This window comes from Ptiloglossa arizonensis, chromosome 3 (genome assembly GCF_051014685.1).
Source record: "Ptiloglossa arizonensis isolate GNS036 chromosome 3, iyPtiAriz1_principal, whole genome shotgun sequence".
Taxonomy (NCBI): Eukaryota; Metazoa; Arthropoda; class Insecta; order Hymenoptera; family Colletidae; genus Ptiloglossa; species Ptiloglossa arizonensis.
The window spans coordinates 29777747-29802991 of NC_135050.1; the positions used below are offsets into that span (position 1 = coordinate 29777747).

Here is a 25245-nt window from a genome sequence, read left to right on the forward strand (position 1 = left end):
TCAACCCTTCACATTTGAATCCATACATGGAAACGATTCGTCCGACACCTGGTGAAAAGTGTTCCGACGCGTCCCTTTCGGAAAACGCATTTCAGAAGGAGATATAAAAGAAAATGAAAAATATCGATCCGTGGCCGACTTCACGCGTTATCCGCGACGTACCCTGGCACATTGTATTAGGGCGAAAAGCTGCGCATGCATGTTCTTGAATATAAAGTTTACTCGAGCATCGGGACTGCTTCGATTTGATTCGACTTCGTCTCCTCCCCTCTCGCTCTTTCTCTACTTTATCCCTTTCTTTTGTGTAATAAATACAAGCTTGCATCCTTGATCGAGGATAAAAGGTGTGTCGTGCATCGAATTTCGAACGCGCGTGCACACGTACGAAATCGTTTCGAGTTTATTATTTTTCTGTCTGCTTTATTCTGCCTTGGAATGTAAAGGTAGGTGCGATCGGATATTGCACAGTGTCACATTGCGTGAATTTTCTATCTTCTATTAGTTCTTCCGTCGATACATTGTTTAGTCGCAAGAATAGTACTAAATGGAGAAAAATTGTATAAAAATTGTTTTGCATGGAAGAAAATTCTAGACAGAGAAGTCTGCGAAAGTATCAAATTATTTATTAGGCACAATAATAAGTTTGTAGGTGTTGAGTAAAATTAGTAAAACCTTGGACTCTATTTACACGAATCGTATAATTTTTTTATAAACGAAAAAAATATTTTTTTCTTGTGCTTCTGAATAGTAGTTAAATTGGACAATCGATAAGAAAGGATTGTTGGGTTCTCTTCTAGGTGGGGGCTCGAAGGTTCATTAGGTACATGGTGAACCCGCCCCTGACGTTGGAAACCTATTGGTGGGCGGAATAAAAAGACCCGTGAAATTACAACGCTTTTTGCTGTCACAGTGGATTACACACACTGTCGATTATGGAAGATTAGATTTTTCAGATCGATCCAGGAGCAGCTACCGTAGTCGACGGTATCGATAACAAATTGAAACGTTTATAAAAAAAATTTTAATCTTCCACTGTTATTATTCGTCAACGAAGTATTAACGGTTTTTAAATTAATTGGCGCGCGTGTGTTCTTTTTTAATTAAATATGTATGTCGTGCGTCGAATTTAGAGCGTAAAAAGGTAATGCCCGCTACGTAGAACCATTACTGCGTTTCAACTTTCAACCGAAATATTTCAGGGACGGTTCTACCACGAAAGAAATAAAGTTTCAACACCAACAATTTTTTACTAGTCAATTTTTTCATTTAACTACTATTCAGAAGTGTAGAAGAAATATTGACGTTGCTCTAAAAATATAGTGTAACTCTTGTAAATAATAATTTATTGTTAACGATACGTAAAACTGCGTATATACAATTTGTTTCTACTCGATACTGTTCTCGTACATTGAACAATGCATCGAAGAGAGAACGAATAGAAGGAGAATAACAGGAGCACAAATATATGTTTATAATAGTAGAGGCTGTTTTTCATAAACATTTTACAAAAGTAAAACGCTCTTCGAAGTAATTAGTTTCGGGCCCCGCTAAGTCTAGATACGCCACTGCGTTGGTTACAATGCGTTTACCTTGCATACAGGGGTGCATCTCGTGGAAAGACAACGATGCAACGATACATTCTGCCCTATCGACGAAAGAATTTGCACGAGATGGGGCGAAGCGCGGGAGAAATGAACATTTTCTGGAAATCCGAGACCGTGGACGAGATTATTGGTGGCATGGTCCTTGCGGCCATGGGAAACGCACGTATATCCGTATCGTTCTTAATAAACCACTGTATCACGAAGGACGCATTACACGCGGAGGGTAATGGTTGGTGAAATTGCGATCGTAACACGGCACGAACATCATCGTTACGCGCTGTGTTCCCCAACAAAACATAAATCGCGGCTTGGGCCATTCTTGCGCGGCTTTGTCGACTATTATTTCATCGATCTTCGCTACCGAGCGGATGAAGAGTCGACGGTGTATCGAAACGCATTGAGAATTTAGAGAGCTTACCGTGTATTTACTGTGGAACTTCGATTATCCAAACCGATCTGAAATTATTGAAAGTTAAACTCGTCGGTACGATACATCACGGAATGGTATTTTAGTTAGCGTTAATCAAGCTTTGTATCGTAACGTTTCGATTCTTGAGTTTGCGGTCATCCCCGGATGACCGGACAATCGAATTTATAAGTTTGGAAGAAAAAATGAAAGCGAGGAATAATAATGTCGAATTAATAATACGATTAGTGGATTAATAAAATGAAAAATGTTACGAGTAAGTAATGCGAACGATGACACTGTCCGAACACACTGATGAAGTGTGTAAAAAAATAGTAAAACTTCTCGATACACTTAGTGCCTTCTATTCTATAATTTCATTTAAGGACTATAGATGATATCGAATACTCCACTGCCCTCTATCCAGGAATCATAGAACGTTTATGTTTCTCATAATTTCCGCTACGCTGCGCATATTCTCGCAACTGTAGCCCTCGCTTTCAGGGCATAAGAAGGGTCTCGAAGATCGAACTAGTATCGCTTCTCGGCCGAATGGCTAAGATCAAAGTGTAGTATCTGTTCTTATCAGCTTAATATCTGATACACTCCCCATCGGGGAGTCAGAATATTAATCTGATTTTTGGAATTTGACAGAGCAGTTGGAGCTTGCTCCACCTCTGTCGCGAGTCAGCCTGGCATTGCAGTGTCGCCAGGATTGGCTCAAATAATCTTATTTAAAAACATAATTTCTTCTAGCAAATAATATTTCAATTTGCAGAAATTTTCAAAAAATTGAAAAATAAGGGTTTTTGAAAAATCCAGTTTTATTTGAATCTTTCTCCGTGTTATTATTAGTAACAACAGCACACTCTCGGTTTTAATAATTTTGTGTATCCAAGAGCGATATCACGAACTATGCAATTACATACTTGCATTAATCGTATTAGTCGAGTCGGACTAATTATTTCATCATTTAAATTATTTCAACTGCACTCTCGTCGGCGGAAGTAATTAAAAATGAAACGCGGCATTAACGTTTCGCGCATTTGCAGCTTCATTCGATGTTTTAATAATGCTTGTTGTATACATGCATATATTTATTCGGCGAAAAAGAGGCTTGGAAATCGTGCGAAGTGGTTTGTTTAAAAAAACTCCCGATACGGTTGTACTTGCACAAAATATTGCGACACACGTTCCTTTGTTTTTACGAACGAGTACCGAATATTTCGAAATACAAATAAACGAAAATATAGACTCTTGATACGATAGCGACACAATTACTTATAATCACCTGTAAATCGGTAACACCCGAAGCTAGAATATCGGCGTAACGCGTAGAAAAGTGTGAGCGAGTGTGCGATCGTACGTTACGAGTCATTAGTCCGTAAGAATACATAATACGATAAACAAACCTATTAAAATGAAGCAGTATTCAAACGAGTTGTGATTTATTTAAAACCACGGCGTAAAATCTGATCAGAATTAAATAAATTTGATTAAAACACAGTGGCATCCGGTACAGTGCAGTGGAGAAATAATCAAAGCGAACGATCGCGGACCAATATTTATACCAACCGAGAACAAAGCGAACTAGAAGTATATTTCGAATAACGAGATTTGATTTTTCCACGTAACCGAAATAATTCGTGCGAAACGAGAATAATATATTTTTACATTATACGTTATACAGTGTTCTTTGGGTTACAGGTGACCGTCCAGTAGCAGTGTTTCACGCGTCAACAAAGCCTACGGTAAGAACGTCACTTTCTCGTTGTACAACAGTTACTTGAAAAATCCCTTTACGTACAAATACACCTTGCTACTCGATAGTAGTCAAATTTCCTGTGTACTCTCCGATCGTACGGATCGAATTGCGAGCTACGTCTACGGTTACATCGATTTTAATCGTTACCAGAGTAACCGCTATTTTTACCGGAATTTTATCGGTTAAATCTTCCAACGTTTTCCGCGGAAGAGAAATCTTGATTCTCTCGTTTGAAAATTACTCAGAAATTCTTGCGCGTCGGTCTCGAACGGACCCTTCGTTAGGTTCGTAGAAATGCAACGATATCGCCCTACGAGACTATCCGAATCATCCCCAATTACGATATTATCGAGCAATAAAATGATTCCAATACTATCAGCGACACCTCTTGGTCGCCGTGTGTTCAATTAGTGGTATGGAAAATTTCTCGTATATTAACCGTTTCATATGAATGACCATTGGTATACGAAGAGCGTATTTATATACACACGCTCTGGAAAAGTGGTCGCTGAGGTACGAAGAGCGTATATATACGCTCTGGAAAAGTGGTCGCTGAGGTACGAAGAGCGTATATATACGTTCGTAGAATATACACTTCTATTTCACACTTCACACAAGATACATTCGTTAATCGAGTATCCGGCATCAAAATACCGGCAGGTATCAGATTTTGTCACGAGCGCTCGGTAGCGAAAGGTTTAAAATTCCAAATACGCATCGTCGAGTCTCGATCGTAACTCCGCGATGATCGTTCACCATCGAAGACGAATCACACTTCGCTCGCGTTACTTTTCGAGAAACGATCGTCTCTCGACGATTAATTTCTTCCTTGTTCTTCACTCTCGCGGTAATCCCCGTGAAGGTTCGCGAGCCCAGATGCTGGATTCGGTCCGTAAAGTGTGCTCTCGGCGATTGCTCTCTCGAAGGCAGGAGGTTAAAAAGAGTCGAAGAATTGGCCGGGCGAATCTTAGGCGAATAACTCGCGCCGGGTCGACGGGAACGTATCCGAATAAGGGTGGGACGCTCGATGGGGGAGAGGAAATTGCTCGAACAAATTGAAAAGCGCGGACGCCCCCATTAGGCCGAACGAGCCTCGGCACGATTTCACGGACCGCCGGAATTATACTTTCAAAGTGCTTCACGAGGCACATCGCCGCCGGATCAGCCAGCCTCGGCCTACAACTCGGACAGAATTTTTTCCACACGGGTTTTCGCGGGAATATCAACCTGGCGAGGAACGGGACGAAACTTTGTCCGTGCCGCGATACGTTTCTCGCCTTTCGTCCACGCGAGTTTTATTCTCTCCGACGATATCTAGCCGAAATTCGTCGCGCGTCGAGCGTCGAGCGTCGAGCGTCGAGCGTTTCCTCGGATCGGGAGTATCTACACCGTTCGCGGTATCCGAATTCGTTCTCGGCTACGGTCCATCGTCCATGTTCGCCTCTCGTTCGTCCTTTGGCGCGGAATACAATTTTTTTACGCGCGGAGGAAATTTTTTTCGCGCTTTCGTCGCGCGAAATTTGCGGTATTGCACGCGTAGAGTAAACATTTGTCGTAAGAGGTACGGGACACGGGAGAACGAAGCGCGAGAAGACTAGAGGAGCACTTGGAGCGCTGTTTGTAAATCTGAGACGAAACGAAGATACACGAACGTGAAGAGAGAAATAATATCGTTAATATTGAGTTGTTCGGAAAGTCGTTTCGTTTTCCAAATAAGAATGTGTAATTTAATGAAATGTTTGTGCACACTGAAAAAATCCTTTTTGAAATTTTCACCGAAACAAACGAAATGACTTTTATCGCGCGAAATTTGGGGTATTGTACGCGCAGAGTAAACATTCGTCGTGAGAGCGTTGTTTATAAATCTAAGCTTGTACTAATAGAGAAATAATAATATCGATAATATCGAGTCGTTCGGAAAGTGATTTCGTTTTCCAAAATGGAGAACGTGTAATTTAACGAAATGTTTGTGCACGTTGAAAAAATCCTGTTTGAAATTTTCAGCGGAAAAAAACGAAACGACTTCCCGAACAAGCTAATAGACAGAGGTGAAGAAAGTAAGGTAGGAACGCCGACAAGGTGGCGATATTAGGAAAAGTGAAACGAGATAAAGGCTCGAACGGTACATTTAAGGGATGTAGGTTACGGAATTTCGTATATCACGTGAATTATAGTTGAATGCGGACGTACAGGAGGAACGGGACGGGCATTAACGGCAGAGATGGGCAAAATTTTATTCAAATGAAAGCTGACGAACAAAACCAACATATAGCAATTTATTCTGAACTTTTTTTTTTTTTTTTCGATCGGACGATGGTTAAATTTTCATGCATTCGTTGCGAAATATTTTATTCCACGATTCGGACGTTAATGTTCGTAGAACGAGTAACGGATGAAAAATGTTTATTTTCGTTCGTTGTACGAAACTTTTATTTTCGCGTAAACTTTGGCCGGTTATGATCCACGGGATGTACGAATAGTTACGAACGAGATCGTTACAGAGATAAATATTCACGAGTATGAGAAACGAAGACGCTAGTTTTGCAAAATATTTTTTCTCTTCCGTTTTCCTCTTCGTCGATTCCCCTAGGTGAAATTGATCCAGGTACGCGAGCAAGTTACGGGACGAGGAACCGTGCGCGAGCTTTTATTAAATTACGTCGTCCGATTCCCGGTAAGCGATCCCGAAGTTATCGTTCGCCAGCCGTGGGTTCAGCTGCCAAGAAAACGCACCCGCGTCGTCGTAGTTTGCGAACTGCGGTCCAGACATCGATTGCCACTTTCCGCGGCGAGTGGATCGTGTCGATGACACTCGCTCGTTCCGTAAATAAGAGACGGTGTCGCTCACCGTCGACGCGAGGAGACACGTCCTTCTTGATCCTTCGAGCGACGCGCGACGACTGCGAGTTTCTCTCCAGTTTCGAGAAAGACAACGTGTTTCGACCAACCGGATATTCCTGTCTCGATGCAACCGGCGGCGTTCCTACACGGAGGGTCACCGAACAAGCTCTACGACCGCTTGGAACGTGTTTCTTTTTTTTTAAGTTCTTTTCGCATCGTTTGTTTCACGAAGAGATTGCAAATGCTTCGTCGTCGGTATTTCACAAATTGTAGAAATATCTCGTCGTGAAAAGTATCATTGTCGTTTGCATTTTTTTGGAGAAGATTGGTACAAATGGTCGAACGTTCAAGAGCTCGCGATTCGGTATCGTTGGGTCGGTATGCACGAGGAAATTCAATCGAACGTTCAACCCCGTTAAAGTTATCGCGAGGTTACTTTCACCGCAGCGTTTGGCTATCCCAGCCGGTCTATCATTGGCATCGCGCAAATAGAAGAGTAGTTCTGGCGTTATTCATGGTCGAAAAAATGGTCTTCGGCGGCCAGTTGATTTTATCTCGATCGTAGCGCGGTAAGTACATATCTCCGCGCCACATGTTGCATTCGTCGATATAGACAATGACGACAATGTATGTATTCGAACTTTTGATCGATGGTGTAAATTGTACCGGATTGTTCGCGAACTGACCTTTTCCTGTGCGGAGTGACGCCCGGGGTTGTAAAGCAAAATGTAAACACGTTTCAAACAAATTGCAAACGATAGCCGCTCGCGCGATTTATCCGGTATTAGAGAAATTTTACGTCTACTCGTTCATTTTCGTTAACGAATTAATTTTCGTTCGTAAATTAACCTTCTCCGAGTAATTTTTTCGGTCATTTTTCAATCTCGCGAGGGCAACACCGTAATTATTTTCGGATCGAGTAACGGAGTTTTTTTTCGCATTGGATATTACAGAATCGCTGTTCAAAAAAATGATTAATATTCGATGTCCTTTCGTGTTCCATTTCTTTGGAAAATTATCAACGATTCAAGATTCTTCGATGTTTACACGGCCAATCGTTCGAATTTTACCCTATTTTAAAACATCGTTGGATAAATAAATTCTTTTCTCTGGCAACTGAGAATTTTTTGTAAGTTCATTACTCCGGCTCTACGAATTTATCGAGAAAGCTACCGGTATTCAGTTGCTTGGACAAAGAATTTATTCAACGCACACCTACGCGTTAAAAGATAAATATTCTAATAAATAAGTAAATTCTTTTCTCTCGCGACTGAAAATTCTTTCTAAGTTTATTACTCCGGCTCTACGAATTCATCGCGGAAGCGTTCAGTTACTTGGACGAAGAATTCGTTCAACGCACACTTGTAAGCTAAAAGATAAATATTCTAATAAATAAGTAAATTTTTTCTCTCAAATTCTTTCCAAGTTTATTACTCCGACTCTACAAATTCATCGCAAAAGTGTTCAGTTACTTGGACGAAGAATTCGTTCAACGCACACTTGTACTCTAAAAAATAAATATTCTAATAAATAAGTAAATTACGCGAGTGAAACTTGGAGAATTCTTTCAAAGTTTCTTACTCGAACTCTACGAATTCGTCGCGTAAGCGATCGGGGTTCGAATTTTGTTCAACGCACACGTGTGCGCTAATAAATAAATATTCTAATAAATAAGTAAATTACGCGAGTGAAACTTAGAGAATTCTTTCAAAGTTTCTTACTCGAACTCTACGAATTCGTCGCGTAAGCGATCGGTGTTCGATCGTTAGAACGAAGAATTCTTGCAACGCACACGTGTACGCTAATAAATAAATATTCCAATAAATAACTAAATTACGCGAGTGAAACTTGGAGAATTCTTTCAAAGTTTCTCACTCGAACTCTACGAATTCGTCGCGTAAGCGATCGGGGTTCGAATTTTGTTCAACGCACACGTGTGCGCTAATAAATAAATATTCTAATAAATAAGTAAATTACGCGAATGAAACTTAGAGAAGTCTTTCCAAGTTTCTTACTCCAACTCTGCGAATTCGTCGCGTAAGCGATCAGCGTTCAATCGTTATAACAAAGAATTTTGTGCAACGCACACGTGTACGCTAATAAATAAATATTCTAATAAATAACTAAATTACAAAGTTAGAGAATTCTTTCAAAGTTTCTTACTCCGACTCTACGAATTCGTCGCGTAAGCGATCGGTGTTCGATTGTTTGAACGATGAATTTGTTCAACGCACATGTACGCAGTAATAGATAAATATTCTAATAAATAAGTAAATTACGCAAGTGAAACTTTCTTCTTGAGAATTCTTGAGAATTTTTTCAAAGTTTCTCACTCCAACTCTACGAATTCGTCGCGTAAGCGATCGGCGTTCGATCGCTCGAACGAAGAATTTTGTTCAAGACACACGCGCGCTTGCGTAGTACGCGGCGTTTTGCATAGAATCTTTCGGCGGCTAGAATCAACGTTACAAACTATTAAGTAGCAAGTTCCGTAACGGGCTCACGCGCGGCGAACTTGCATCGTTTCGACTTTAACGTCACTTTAAATGCCGCGGAGCGACGTTGAAGAGCGTTCCGAGTATGGCCACGTGTCCGCCCGGCTTCACGATGCATTAATTGAGACCAGCGGGTCGGCAAACTGCGGCCCCCGGGCCGGATCCGGACCCCACCGCCTGTTATTGTACAGACCGTCAGCCGAGGATGCTTTTCAAACAAATTTTCACGGCTAAATTACGAAATTGCTATCTCGGTGTCCATAGAGTGGTAATTTCGTTCGTGCGATAGACCACGAATAAAAACCACTCCGCAGCGATTCATACGCAACGTTTATCGAATCGGACCGTTATTCGGTTAAGCTTTTATTCGTTCGACGCGAGATATAATTTCATTCTATAATTCGGATTGGAAATCGTATCGCGCAAATAACGGATCGAAAGTTATTTATTCGTTACCGCGTTGTTGAAAATTACGCGAGCTGGTGGTGCAACTTGGGACATTGAATATCGGTGCGCGGTACCTTAACGTTCTCTATCGATTTTTGTTCTTTGAACAAAAGATACCAAAGTACGCCTATTTACGAGATTACTCTTATCCGTGAATGCGAATAGAATGATTATCGAAATTAAAAAACGGTACACAGTGCCTCGAAGTCGACACGGAGAAGTCGATTTTTGTATAGGTATCGGAACGATGAAAACTCGATCGCAAATATTGCCTCGAAGTCCGAAATAAAAACGTTTCGTTTGTAAATATTTATCGAGCCAGGTTTCTCGGTGAAGGCTCGTCTGGCATCGATTCGTAGGGAAGCGATGCTCGTTTGATCTCGGTGGCCCGATACGGAACGATTATTCCGAACGAGATCGGCGGTGACGACGCTTAACGACGATAACGACGCCGCCGGTAACGATGATTCTCCCCTGGAAATAATTATCCGCGGGCCGCGTCGAAATGGACAAATGGTTCGTTGAGTATGGAAACTCTCGAGCGTCCGCAGAGTTGTGCACTTAATTGGAGCACATATTAATTACGTAATTTCCAGCCCGGATTATATTATTCGGCGCAACATCCTGGAACGGTTATCATCCTGTTCCCATTTCCTTCGATTTCGGCTGCGGTCGAGGCTCGATTGTCCTCGACGTTTCATATTTTTCGCTCGGTTCGAACTTACCGATCGATTATCGAAAGCAATCGCTTGCCGGCTGCGACCGAGCGCACAACGGACAAACAATAATTGGATATTCCGTGTACGTTAGCAAGTTCCTCTCTTGTAAACATTCTTCTGTACTCTGTGTGCTCCACACGAGTGATCCACATCCACGGAGCACAGTCTCCGAAGGTACGAATAGCTATCGTTTCTTGAGCAACGTTAACACTTTTCTGAAAAATTCTCGGGGTAGTTTGTCATTTATTCAGGACGCATCGATTCGTCGACAAAATTTTGCTATCTCGATTTCGACCTATACAGAAATTTAACGCACCGAGAAGTAACTTAAAATCTTCGAGGTAGGTTAACATTTATTTAGAACGCATCGATGCGTCGAAGAAACTTGGTGTCTCGATCTCGGTCGACCTGTACAGAAATTTAACGCACCGAGAAGTAACTTAAATTCCTCGGAGTGGTTTAACATTTATTTAAAACGCATCGATGCGTCGAAGAAACTTGCTGCCTCGATCTTAGTCGACCTTTACAGAAAATTCAACGCACCGAGAAGTAACTTATCCTCGCTCGCGAGACTTCTGTAAGCAAAATTTCACCGATCAGCCGAGGAAACGTAGCTCGATCGAAATTGCTCGAGATGTGAATTATCGAAGCATCGTTAGTTTTCTGTTCTCGTTAAGGTAAGACGAGAAAGTAGGGTGTGCCGGTACCGAGGAAAGGCTAGTTTCCGCGAGTGTCGTTACTCCGTCTTCGAGCGAGAAAGGTAGCTAGTTAGCGTCCAGCAGGCCGGATGAAAGTTACAGATTCTTGGGTCGGTCGGCAGGTAGGGCTCAGGAATCGACGTTCCGCAAAATAGTTCCACAAGGTGGCCCCGCACAACGGCCTATTTTCCGTATTTTCACTCTCGTCCTCGTCCCGCGCGCAGCTTTTGTTGCTCCCTTTTCATCGCCCCGGCCGTGGATTCAGGTCAGCTCCGGTCGTTGCTTTTACAGCGACGACCCCCCGCCCCCATCGGGCCACCCGTACGTACACACACACACACACACACATACACGTAGAGGTGAACACACGCGCGCAATACACAGAGGCATCCGCACCCACAGCCCATCGGGGCACGCTGCTCGATCCGAGACGACGTACCAGTCCACGAAAATTGCCGGAAACGTGCTACTTCGCCGGGAATAATTGCCACCGAGTCTGGCCATCGATGAGAGATCGATTCCTCGTTTATGCGAGAACGTTATCTGGGAAACTGTTGTCCCGATGCTCGCCGAGAAAAGAGGAAAAGAAACGAGGGCTTCGGCCAACATCGCGATGTCCGTACCATCGGTGTACGAATGTCGGATAACACCGGTTTCTTACGATCTTTTCCAAGATTGTTCCTACTTTTCGTCCGTATTGCAACTGGATAAGTAACTGTCCAACGAGGAACCGATCCATGGATCGTCGATCTCGCATCAGAGACAATTTTTTAAAATGTTATCGTCTCGAGATCACCGGTTCTACACCAAAGTTGTGAGAAGTGGCATCGACGCAAAGATTCTTAGCTTCGTCCTACGAATTCGATGTCGAGGATGTACATTGCATCGCAAGTTCGAATTCGAAGGTGAACCGATACCAGAATCGCTGATTCCAGGATCATCGATCTCTCATTAGAGAGAATTTTGTTAAATGTAATTATATCGAGATCACCGGTTCTACACCAAGGGTCCGAGAAGTGTCATCGACACCGAAAACCTACACTGCATCGCAAGTTCGAATTCAAAGATGAACCGATACCAGAATCGCTAATTCCAGGATCATCGATCTCTCATCAGAGAGAATTTTGTTAAATGAAATTATATCGAGATCACCAGTCCTACACCAAAGTTGCGAGAAGTGGCATCGACGCAAAGATCCTCAGCTTCGTCCTACGAATTCGATCCCGACGATGTACACTGCATCGCAAGTTTCAGTTCGAAGGTGAACCGATACCAGAATCGGCAATCCCGGTCCAAAGGTTTCGATGCATCGATACCTCGAATCTAGAAGTCCAAGTTCGATGTCCTGCGCAATCCTCTTACCAAAATACATCATCGTCGTTCCCGTTCCGTGGCCAGGGGCTTAACCGATCTTTGTTTCGAAATCCAGGTAGCACGATGTAAAGTTTCGCGTCCGAGTCTATCTCTCCGGGTATCTACGGTTTCTATAAAATATGTACATTCTAATTTCTCCGTACTATTTTCGTACAATTCTCATCGCAGCGCGCTCGCGTTACAACGTCTTCTCGTTGAAAGGAATAATCGTCGATATTTGTTGCAACGGTCGTTGTACAATATTTTGAGGCTCGAATCCATCGATTCGTCGAGATAGTTAAACGTTTCGAAGCGGCGGTTTCGTCGGATACTCTTTTCGGTTAATTGGTCGGTTGGTTTCCGTTATTGTTTTCTTTTTTGTAACTCGTTGGATTCGACGAAAAGCATTTCGTTCGCTGGTAATTCCGCTCCGGCGTTCGTTAGGGAGTGGGATTCTCCTTCTTGGTGGATCGCGTTGAGAAATTTAATGAAAGCTAACGAAAGGGCCGGTATTAAAGGAACAAGTTCAATCCCGCTGAACGAACGTTTCAGCTAATACGAGATCGAGACCTGGCGAGATTTCGAGGTCTTCGAGCCCGGCAAAAATCTGACGGTCGTTAAAGCAAATTGCATCCACTCGAACGACCTTCTCGAAAACGCAATATCAGAAGTGGAAGCAAGCGGTTTGCCAGCGCGTTTTCCACCGCAAAGGGAATTAGCTAAATAAGGACAATAGCGAGCATTCGGATTCGACGTGTTCCACCTACCCGCTCTAACCGACGACCACTTTCTTCTTCTGGGAATCTAATTTACGTTCCGATATCAAACGAAACGATATTGGTCATCCTCCTTCAAAATCTACGGGACGAAACAATCCCAACGACTGGTGATTAGATGAATTTTACTTCCCAGAGCCGAGAATTTCAATTTCTCTGATCATCGAGAAGAATCGATCGATTCGTACGACGTTCGCGAGACGAGATCCAGATCTACTTAGCAGTCATGGTTTCGCTCCGTTCTACTCTAAAATTGTATCGAATCGATCGAATTCTATTCGATCGCACGTTTCTAGCGATAAATTTTACCTCGATTCGTTTCGTGAAAAGCATTCAATTGTTCGCGGATATTCTCTACGCGTAAAATATCTCATCGTCAGCGACGAAAGCGAAAGCCGCGAGAAAGACAGCGAAGCGGAAAGTTTTCTTCGCGAGGCAGCTTTCAACGAGAACATCGACGCAGTCTGCGAGACACTTAAACGTCGATCCGTAGAAAGGATCGATGAATCCACTTCGAACGAACGTCCTGCTTTAATTTGACATTAATTATCGTCTCGACGTTTCGTTCGAAGGAGAACTCTTGCACGAAGCTCGGTAACCGTAATTTCTCGGGATATTTACATCGCGATACTCTTTTCTCTTACCCTGTTTAAAATATCTTATCGGATAGGAAAGTCTCGGCGGTATAAGTAGCTTCCGAACAATTGGTTACGTTACTCGATTAGGCGCGCGTACTCCATAGATCGCAAGTTCGAGACTGTTATACTTCGTAGCGCTATTATCCTGTTCGTGGGTACTGGCACATATGTACACGCTTAGTTTGCAAGTTACTTACGATACTGTAACGCGACGGTAACAACTAAATTTCGAGTGCCAGCTCGTAATTAAATTTCCCAATTGTACGACGGATCGACGTTGCGAAAAGATCGATGATCGTCGATCGTCGAGTACGAATTTTACTTCGAAGTGATCGTCACGAACGAGAGCTACGTGTTCTCTTTACGGTGCACCATCGATCGAATCCACCTTGCATTTCTTCCAAAGTAATTTAACAGTGACATCGTTAAACGTTTCGATGAACGATAGTGTCTCGAGTCTACGATGAAAAACTCTTGTTCGTTACGATATTCTTCTCTTGTAGCTTGTTCGATAAATTTTGTCGTCTTTTCATTGCAAAAAAATACTACGACACTTGAACTTTCAACAACTGTAAATATACGAGTGAAGGGGAGCTACGTGTTCTCTTTACGGTGTTCCATCGATCGAATTCACGTTGCATTTTTTCCAAAGTAATTTAACAGTGACTTCGTTAAACGTTTCGATGAAGGATAGGGTCAAAGTCTCGAATCTACGATGAAAAATATTCGTTCGTTAAAATATTCTTCTCTTATAGCTTCTTCTCTACTAGCTTGTTCGATAAATTTTGTCGTTCTTTCCATTGCAAAAAAAAATACTACGACACTTGAACTTTGAACTGTAAATATACGAACGAGTCGACGGATCTACGCGAAAGTTCGCAAACGTTCGTCGAACAGTAGTACCATCTTTGGAAAAATGAAACGATCCTAATATCTCGGTTTCTCATCGAACGAAAAAATTACTCGAGCGACCCATTATTATTCGTATTCCCCGTAAAAAGAAGAGCCGAGGGTCACCGAGAATTCAACGATCTCTTGGTAATTTTTCTTCCCTTTGGAATTCATTTGACCGCAACGAGGCGGTGTACGCGGTCGACGCGTTTCTAGCACAGTTTTCACAGCGGTCGGAAAACGTTCGTTTGAAACGAACCACCGTTTCCAGTGTGGAATATTTCGTCTTCGGCGTTAAATCGTGTCGTCAGGGTCTCCGTTTCGTTACGGACTCCCCCGGGCAAAGCCGCGTAACGACCAGACGTCGTTACACGCGTTAGAACAGTCAACGTTAACGCCTATGGAGCCAATTTGCTCCAAAGGGGAAACGAGTTTAACCGTTCGCGAACCACTCGACTATTTCTAACAGTTGTTTTTCCTGGACCCTTCGTCGAGACTCGAATTCGATTTTTTTCCTTCGACATTCGTGGCCCCTGAACGAAACTCCGATCGCGTCACAAATTTCACCGAACCCGCCGGGGAGCAATCTACGGGTAATTATTTAGCAATAATGGTAAATTAATAGTAGGTAAAAGTTCTTCTCGGTCGTTCCATCGAAGAACATTTTCAAATCTTTAAGGATCTTCTTCTAGGCATATTTACAAGGCATTGCAATGTATTTATCAAAAATCATATATTTACGTGTACTACGACGAATATTTCGTTCGAGAATCGAGCAAACTTTATTAATAATAAAACACAATTTGGCCCAAACTCGAAATGCTCGATTCTGGACTATCGACTCCCTCGATCTCTTGCCACGATTTTCCGCGAGCAAGCTCTGTACTCGATCGTACTTTTTCAAATTTTGGTCACACGTACCGCACACTCGTGCCACCAAGTGCACCGAATTCTCGGTGCGTTCTCGGAGAACTCGTTCGTTCTGTTCTCGAGACCGATACTTCGATCCAAACGTTCATTTCGTCCCGGTCATTCCATCTCGAACACTCGTCGTTCGCACCTAACCGCACGATCGTGCACATATGCGCGTTCTCGTCGAAAGAGCTCGTCGCTTGCTAGCAACGATAAGAAGAGTCGACACCGAAGGATCAAATTTTTGGAATACGATGCAATCCTCGAAAAATTGCACACCGTGCGATTTACTCGATACATTTACTCATAGAAATGATCTGATATTTTCATTGATTCGAATTATCTCGTACAAGGTATGTAAATTATTATTCTCGTAATTTATCGTCGCTGTGAACTCTTGGTCGCCACGAGCCAGTTATCCCTGCGGTAACTTTACCGACACCTCTTGCTGAAAACTCTTCAAGCCAAAAGGATCGATAGACCATGCTTAGGCAGTCTCTACGCGTACTGAACATCGAGATCGAGCGAGCTTTTGCCCTTTTGCTCCACGCGAGGTTTCTGTCCTCGCTGAGCTGGCCTCGGGACACCTGCGTTGTTCTTTGACAGATGTACCGCCCCAGTCGAACTCCTCTAGTCAAGAACGTAACCAAGATTGAGCGCCAAAAATACCTTTGCAAGATCTAACTCGCTCGGAAACTGTTGTAAAGTTCAGATTATAATATAGAGTTTATTGTAATATGCAGGGATCTCGCGTATCCAGTGGTATAGTTTTTGTATATATGAGAATACAAAGTAGGAAGAAACAAGTATACAGTGATATGCCTTGATTTGAACGACGACAGTGTCGTGTGGTTTTCGTGACTCTCGACTTGGAACTGAATAGAAAAAATCCAAAAGAAAAAATAGCCAAACCGTTGACCGCTATCGACATCTGGCACTCTTAGGATCATTGTTGCATTCTATTTCAACAGAAACGAACGGACTCGGTGCAAATTCCAAATTCTAACTAAGGTGAGCCACCACCATAGGTCTCGATACCAAGCGGGGATCGCGTGCTCGAAAATTTCGCAGATTACGAAACACCTTTCCGCGCAAATTGCCCGAGCCGTCTTTCTCGCGGTAACGACGAAATTATTTCTCCCTTTCAACGAACGAGCGTTATTTTTCGATGGAAATTGTGGAAGTTATCTTTCGGCGAGAACGATCGAGCACATCTTCCAGCGAACCGCGGCGAACGTAATTTTCTCGCAGAAAATTGTAAAAGTTATCTCACCGCGGGAACGATCGACTTTGTCTTTCGTCGGTGGATCGTCGATGGTTCGTCTTTCCGAGCAAAAATTCGCGGTATTTATCGGTAAGGATCTACGTGCAATTTTTGATGGAAAAAACGTAGTTGTCTCGCGGTTGGATGCAAACGAAACTTTCGCGCGAAGCGATCGGCTGTTGTTTCCGCGATCTTTGCCGATATCTCGTCGTTGGTTCGCGTCGACGAGAACGGACGGTTGTACGATCAACGAGGCGAAAAATGGTTGTTTATCGTTCGTTCCGCGCCGGCAAGAAATAATGTAGAAACGAACTTGCCGCGGATTCTCGAGTATTTCTTTCGGCGAGTTGTTCGCGCGAGAAATAGAAAGAAATTGAAATAGAAAGAAATAGAAGGCTCAAAGGCGAACGATCGTTACTCGGGACGTAAAATGTTACACGAGAGGAACTCCTTTCTCACGGTACCTACGGCCACAACTCGCGGATCACTTTTTTCGAGCTTTTTTTTTCTTTCGACGTTCGTTCGTAACGCGTTGCGTTGTTCGACGATACGCGCGTGGGTCAGGGCGGCCTAGACTCGACGAATATCGCCCTTAAGATCAACCCTTTCACGTATTCGTACAAGAATATCGTACGAGACTCGTACCAAGGAAATCGAATCAAACGAAAAAACCACGGGTGAGTCTTGGCTGTATTCTTGCGTTCGAATATATTTTCTCGAAAATATTAGAAAAAATTCCTCAGATACGTGGTAAAATTTATCAACACCAAACCGTAACAGTGTTCGGTAATTATTCGAAATAAATCCACAGTTGGAGGAACAATAAAACTCTGATGGTAAATATCTGAAAAACTATCGAGTGGCGCTACAGTTTCTCGAACTAGACGACTAAATCTACAATCGTGCAAAGTTTCGAGTAAATCAACGACCCGAAAGTCTCGCGCTCTCCTTGTTGATCACCCTGGCGCTCTGCGCGAGAAATTTAAACGTTCTCCTCGCCCTAAACTTTCATTCTCCGTTACACGCGGTACACTTAATTCGAGAAATAATTTTCCTCGAGGAACATTTCCAAAGAATTCCAAAAGAACGAATTCTTCTTGTCCGACGAAACGTTCGATCAACGTACCGAAGCGTAAATAATTCGCGGTCGATTGCTCGACGTATTTGTTCGTTTATTAAAAACTTTCCGAACGTACGGAAAAGTCAATTACCGCAACGACGTGTTCGAAAGCTTTCGGTGAAAGAAAATTGCGCCTGGAGCGATCGCGCGGGTAGCACGACGACGCCCCTAAAGCCTCTAGCTACTGGGAAGCTGTTTCGAAACAGTGGTCAGAGGTCCCTTTAAAGAAACTTTTTTCTCTCGCGTTTATCTCGGCCAAGACCGTCTCGCGAGAAGGGAACGTTTTCGAACGAGAAGCGCACCTTTTCGGCTATTCGATTCGCGAATCGATCCGATCTCGTCGTACGAACAGCCACGGAAGCTATGCGCGCGCATTTCCGAATAAATTTCACCGACGATTCGATATCGATCCCCGGGGTTACAATCCATAAATTATATTCGCGCGTTAGCGCACGCGATCGAATCTACGGGAAATTATTACCGTTCTTCGGTTGGTTGTGCTCGACGGAAGTTTATCCGGTAGCCATTGTTCGGGGACTTTGAACCGAGCCACGAATTTCCCGAATAAAACACACTGGCCAGGGGGTGGCCAATTATTCTCGACCGGTGGCGAAAAAATGGGATCCCGACGATACGGTGAACGCTGCCTCTGACAACCGATTAATTCTTTCACCGGCGAGAAGCGTTCGCGCGACAGAGAATACCTAAGAGCACCGATCCGGGAGATTTTCACGAGGTCTCGAGCAAGTTTCCGCTTCGTCGATTTACGAAACACTTGCTACCGTTTCTTTCGAGCGTTACCTGTTCGTTTCAAGGGAAAGGAACGATTCTTTCGCGTTCGCGGAGGTGATAACGTTCTCGAGGCGGGGACGCGTTTACGAGTACGGTGATCCTACCGATGGAACAAATATCGAATTGTTATTGGAACACATATGCAAAAACTTCGACGTAGCTTTCGCGGCTCGTTCGTACGTTAGAATTGGTTGTTCGATAAGTTTCGTCGTTGGATGAAACTTATTTAATAGTGTGGAATAATGGAATTGTTGAACAGAAGAGGAAAGTAAATAGAAGGTTTATTTAAATAGTAGAAGATAATAGAGTGATGCTGTGAGGCATGACGATTAATAATCGACTAGATTGTAAAATATCCAAGTCGGTAACAACCCCCTCCCCTGTGTCTTGACTTCTCAAGGGCTGCATCGGTCCAAGTCGTTCTATTCCAAGAAATAGTACTTCGTCGAACGACAAAACTTATCGAGCAACCTAGTACTATACTGTTCAATAAGTTTTATCGAACGATTAAACGTATTAAAGAAGCTAGTATGCGCTAAGAAATTTACTATCTGTTTTACTCGATATATTTTTAAACGTACCTTTTCCAATGGAAGTTAGTACACTTTGGAGAGCACGAATTACAACAACTGTACCTTGATGACTAAGTTCACGAGCAGTACCCCAATATCCGTGTCGTTCCACGCGCAACCCATGACGCAAGGCTCGATCTAACCGATAGACCAACCATGAATCTCCATTTAAGACCGTACCGTATAAACTCTGAGCGTAAACCTGATCGAAACGGATCGAATGATTTAATTATCGAGCAACCTAGCAAATAGTCACGATTCCCGACTTTGCGCGAAAGTCAAACGAGAATATCTTTCATCTTTCTGTTTCGAGTATTCGTAAGCTTTTTTATATATCGGATTTTCCGTGTCTGCTTGGGCCCGCTTCGAGCGCAGATTTAGAAGAGATAGCACGTGTAAACAGACCTGCGTTAAATTAAACACTTTTTTTTTATTTATACTATGAATCCAGTACAAGGTTATCAGCAGCATGCACATTGGTGTGCATACTAACAGAACAAAAAGAAGAATGGTATACACGAGTCAAAGATTACCCGAACATTCAAAACGTACATAAATAAATGCTTATAACTAGTGATTGTACAGAATACTTGTAATTAAATACTTATAACTAGTAGCGGTATATAATACTTATAACTAGATACTCATAACTTGTAGCGGTATATAGTGCTTATAAATAGTGTCTGTATTATATAAATTCATAATTTTTGGATCAGTACCAAGCAGTCCTCACAAGCAGTCAAAGATTGAGACTATGGTCTTAAAGAAATTTGCGAATGCACACTAAGGGAGCAATGTGCGGTTTACTAAGTTAAACACTTGGCGCCGATCTGTTCCCTAAGTTTCTTGGAAGGCACGAGTGTCCCTTTACAAGGGCTCTTGCGAGGCGACCGAGCGTGGGAATGCGCGAGGACGAAAGGAAATACATGTGGTTCGGAGAAAATGAAGGGTGTTTGGAAAAGACGAACGATTAGGGCGAACGTGACCGAATGTCCGAAGTGAGAAAGACTGAGGATTAGAACGAAAGAGAATGAACACGCGTAGGTATTTATATAGGGTGCGAGAGGAGCGTTTTGGAAACAGTGTGTCACAGTATGTCAGAGTATGTAACTGTATGTACGGGTAAGAGCACGAGTAAAGACGTAGGAAGAAAGGAGAGTTGAAAAGACGCGCTAAACGAGAGACTTGAAAAAGACGTAAGCGACGAAGTCTCTAAAGACGCGTGCCGAGGGCATCGAGACGATTTGCTTAGTCTTATACATAGTCGATGTATCTTTAGTGAAAAGAGACATCTATTGCCAATACCGCGTCTAATACTGATAACACTGTAACATATAATGTACACAATATACATAAATGTACACCAACACACCACGCGGGTACAATACATTTTTGGAGGCTCGTACGAGGATCAACACTGTTGTAAAGTTTAGATTATAATATGTAGTTTATTATAATATACAGGGATCTCGCGTATCCAGTAGAATATTTTTTGTACATATAAGAATACAAAGTCCGAAGAAACAAGTATACAGTGATATGTTTTGATGTGAATGGCGACAGTGTGGTCTTCGTGACTCTGGACTTGGAACTCGACTAGAAAGAAAAACTAAAAGGAAAACGACCAAAGCGTTGACCGCGCAGTGGACGACCCTTTCGCGCCAATACGGAGACAGTCCTTGAAACTGACATCGACATCTGGCACCCTCAAGATCCTTGTTGCGTTCATTCCAACGATAAATATACACCAACACACCGCACGGGTACCTGAAATTTTTGGAGGCTCGTACGGTGCTCAACACTATTATTCCAGTAACGAAAAGAATGCAAATTCTAAACATAGATCTTTCCCGACTCGATGGTAACGTTGCTGCGAAGTTAACCTCGGTATTCGTAAAGTCGAAGGAATCGTTCAGCGTGCTCGTCTCCCGACGGAACTAACCGGATAAAAACCAGGGTACGAATAATTGCGATTCGGCTCGTTAAGGACGAAAAATATCGTAGAAACGTTGAAGACGCGGTCCTCCTTTTTTCGGATCGCGATCGTTACCGGGACACCGGGGAAAAAAAGAAAAAGAAAAAGAAAAAGAAAAAGAGAGAGAAAAAAGACAGAGTCGTGGAAGGAAGTTCCGCGCTGGGCGTGTTTCGCTCGACCAAACTCGACAGGATTTTCATAAAGCGGCGTTAAGGGCGAGACTCCCGCCAAGAGGAAGGAAACTTTTCTATCTGCTGTGAATATTCGCGCTCGAGTTGTCTCCTTGTCCCCGGGTCCGGTTCCTCGAACCTCGTCCTGTTCGTCCTTCCTCCGCGAGAAGGAAGAAACACGGCGAATCGGAATTAGAAACGAGAACACGGGCAACTCCGTCTCTTAGCCCACTGTTCTAGAATTATCGAAGTAACCGCGAGTTATCGACCCGTGACAACAATTATTTCGTTTCCTTTATCGAAAACTTCGTCGATCGACCAAGCGAGAGCTGAACGGTTATTAGTAGAGGTTATTAGTAAAGACACGACCGCTCGCTTTCGTTTCGATTTTTCGATCGAATGAATCGGACGAACGCGCACACCGAACACCTCCTATCGAAGTTAGAAGTCGATTATTAGATCGTGTTCCAATCCACGACAATTGTTTCTGAAATTTGTATCGAATTCTCAAAGAGCGAATTTTGAAAATGTAATTGTGTACGATTACGAGAAACGAAGATTTCCGAATTTACAACGAGCCGTACGTTGTTCGATTCGAATTGTAAATGGAATCGATCGCACGGAACGCGATAATCGAGCGTTAATCGAGCGAGAATGTATACTATATCCGGCTAGTAATTGCTCGCACTCGATCCAAGTTTCGCGTCTCGTATAACGCGAAACGTGTAACACGCGTTGGACGTTTCTCGGTAGTGGTTCGCGCGAATAGTTTCGCGAAGGACTTCGTTTCCGTTAATTCTATCGTTCGCGCTAATCCTTAGACCCGTGTACACAGAGGCGTTAACGAGGTGTGTTAATTAGAAAGACGGTCGATGGAGCCGGGCGCAATTATGTGGTTAATCCTCGGGCTCTCGCATCGTTCACGGTGCTCTCCTCTCGGCTCTGTCTATTTTTACGTTTCTGTCGTTTTTTTGTTTTCTCGATAAGTTTTTTCTCCCAGCGTCTCGACTCCTCGAGGGCCGTTCCCGTCCGTTCGTTATGGACGATTGCCGATGAAAAGAAAATACGCGTGGAATATTTTTGCAAGGACATCTTCGTGCAAATGTTTCCTTAGTACACAAAGGGGAACTAGCCGGCGAGTTAACAAGGAGGAAATTTTCCCGAGCTCTTGGTCCTGCGGTCGCAAGCTCGGGAGGACCGGAGGGTATCGTTGTCGGTGTACTCGGCTCGGTATCACCGTACTATTTTCCAACCCTGTTTCTTCGCTCCAATTCTCCCTCTTTGTTCCACGGGCCTCTCTCTCTCTCGGCTCGTTTTCACCTTATTGTCTCGCTTTTTTTCACTCCGCGTGCATCGCTCAGCCACGTATCCGTCCGCCTAAACGGAGACTCGCGGCGAACCGATCCCGATACCAGCCCACGAGGATAAAGGAGCGATACGCCGAGCGGGATTATCAGGGTGAACCGATGATAACCGCCGAGACTAGTTTCCCTAATGATCCATGTATCACCTAGACTACCTGCAGAGTAGCCGAAAGTTCGTCTCGTTATCTCCGGAACGGGCGAACTTGCGGCATCGTTGATGAGCGGCTACGTGGAACGGATAAAGAGAACTTCGGGGTCAGCTATATACTCGTCGCGTAAAACACTTAGAGCCAGTGGGTTCGTGGAATCGCTACGGTCTTGGGAATTTCCTACTCGAGGGTACCGCCAACTTCGGGAAAATGATTACCGGATAGGAACGATACTCCCCGACTGTCCCTCGATATTGAAATACAAACCGTAGACGCTCTCCGAGTATTGTTCGCCCAACGGAAGAATATTCGTCCAATAGAATTCGATCGAATTCGAAACACCCGACGACGAACGATCGCTGGAAAATACACGCTAGATGGAACTCGATGTTTCTTGCGCGAAAAAATATTTACGATTCTTACGCTGCATCGTATCCAAACAACGACCTCTCGATACCAAACGCTGAAAACGAAACAACGTACAAAAAGGCTACGTTTCCGTAGAGCTCGAAACTTTCGAACGGTACACCACCGTAAATCGTCCTCTTGCACTCGTTTCATCCTAGGTAGCATCGAAAGTTCTTTCGAATCGCAATTTCGTAACGTACTCTAGGAATTATCCAATACTGGTGGTGGTAATTGTGAAACAAAGATGAATAAAGTTTTAAGATGTACCTGTATCGAACGAGGTAGTAGTAGGAACAAAACATTGACAAACCACACAAATAATGACTACGCTGATTACCTGACTAAGCTATTCTTATTTTCCAACAACTACTGCCCTTAAACACTCTTCCCTCGCACCTTATATTCTCACACGCGTTCATTCCCTTTCATTCCGATCCTTAATCTCTCTCGTGCATCTGGTCACGTTCGCCCAAAATTTCCCAGTCTGGCGCCAATCTCGATCGCTCCGATTGGAATAGAAAATCCGAATACTTGATATTATCTATTTCAAACACTTTGGAATAGAAAATCCAAACACTCGAGACTGTCTATTCCAAACACTTTGGAATAGAAAATCCCAACACTTGATATTACCTTTTCCAAACACTTTGGAATAGAAAATCCCAACACTTGATATTATCTATTCCAAACACTTTGGAATAGAAATTTCAAACACTCGGACTGTCTATTCCAAACACTTTGGAATAGAAAATCCCAACACTTGATATTACCTTTTCCAAACACTTTGGAATAGAAAATCCAAACACTCGAGATTGTCTATTCCAAACACTTCGAAACAGAAAATCCAAACACTCGAGATTGTCTATTCGAAACACTTTGGAATAGAAAATCCAAACACTCGAGATTGTCTATTCCAAACACTTCGAAACAGAAAATCCAAACACTCGAAATTGTCTATTCGAAACACTTTGGAATAGAAAATCCAAACACTGGAGATTGTCTATTCCAAACACTTCGAAACAGAAAATCCAAACACTGAAGATTGTCTATTCCAAACACTTCGAAACAGAAAATCCAAACACTCAAGATTGTCTATTCGAAACACTTTGGAATAGAAAATCCAAACACTCGAGATTGTCTATTCGAAACACTTTGGAATAGGAAATCCAAACACTCGAGATTGTCTATTCCAAACACTTCGAAACAGAAGATCGAAACACTCGAGATTGTCTATTCGAAACACTTTGGAATAGAAAATCCAAACACTGGAGATTGTCTATTCCAAACACTTCGAAACAGAAAATCCAAACACTGAAGATTGTCTATTCCAAACACTTCGAAACAGAAAATCCAAACACTGAAGATTGTCTATTCGAAACACTTTGGAATAGGAAATCCAAACACTCGAGATTGTCCATTCGAAACACTTTGGAATAGAAAATCCAAACACTCGAGATATTCTCCAGGCCACGCGCAATTCCTCTGGTTCTCACGCATCGCCGCAATACCTTCCGCGTTTTTTTCCACGCAACGGTGAGAAACGAAGGTATCGCGTAAGCGCGAAAAGCGTTGGGTGTCGAGGCGAGGTCGATACCATCGAGGAAGGCTGTCAGCTTCCCTGGTTGTTACGACGAGAGGGAAGTTGGTCACTCGGGACCGTTTACCGCGTCCAGAGGGATCGAGTTGTACATTTCCATTGACCCCTCCGGAAAAATCCATCGGGGTAAACGCGAAGGGTTCGGTCTCCGTAGTATCCAAACTCAATTTGTCGCCGTAGTTGCACTCGCTGGATTTTTCGCGCGCACGGAGAAGACCACCAAGGCCTTTCGAGCCACCTACCGCCCCGAATCGAGCCAAACCGCTATCGTTTTCTCGTTTTTCTTATC

At 43.3% G+C, this 25245-nt stretch overlaps 1 protein-coding gene and 1 non-coding gene across 2 annotated transcripts in view; both read left to right on the top strand.

Moving 5' to 3' along the window:
* The window catches only part of Nachra3 (nicotinic acetylcholine receptor alpha3 subunit), a 127124-nt gene that overhangs the window by 23337 nt on the left and 78542 nt on the right, over window positions 1–25245 (top strand). Inside the window, exon 2 of the mRNA XM_076307509.1 lies at window positions 3718–3761. The gene's annotated coding sequence lies outside the window, so the exon portion shown is untranslated. The remainder of the gene's footprint in view (window positions 1–3717; window positions 3762–25245) is intronic.
* Window positions 2547–2739, top strand: LOC143145098 (U2 spliceosomal RNA). Its single transcript, XR_012991607.1, has one exon. It is a non-coding gene; the product is annotated as a U2 spliceosomal RNA (small nuclear RNA).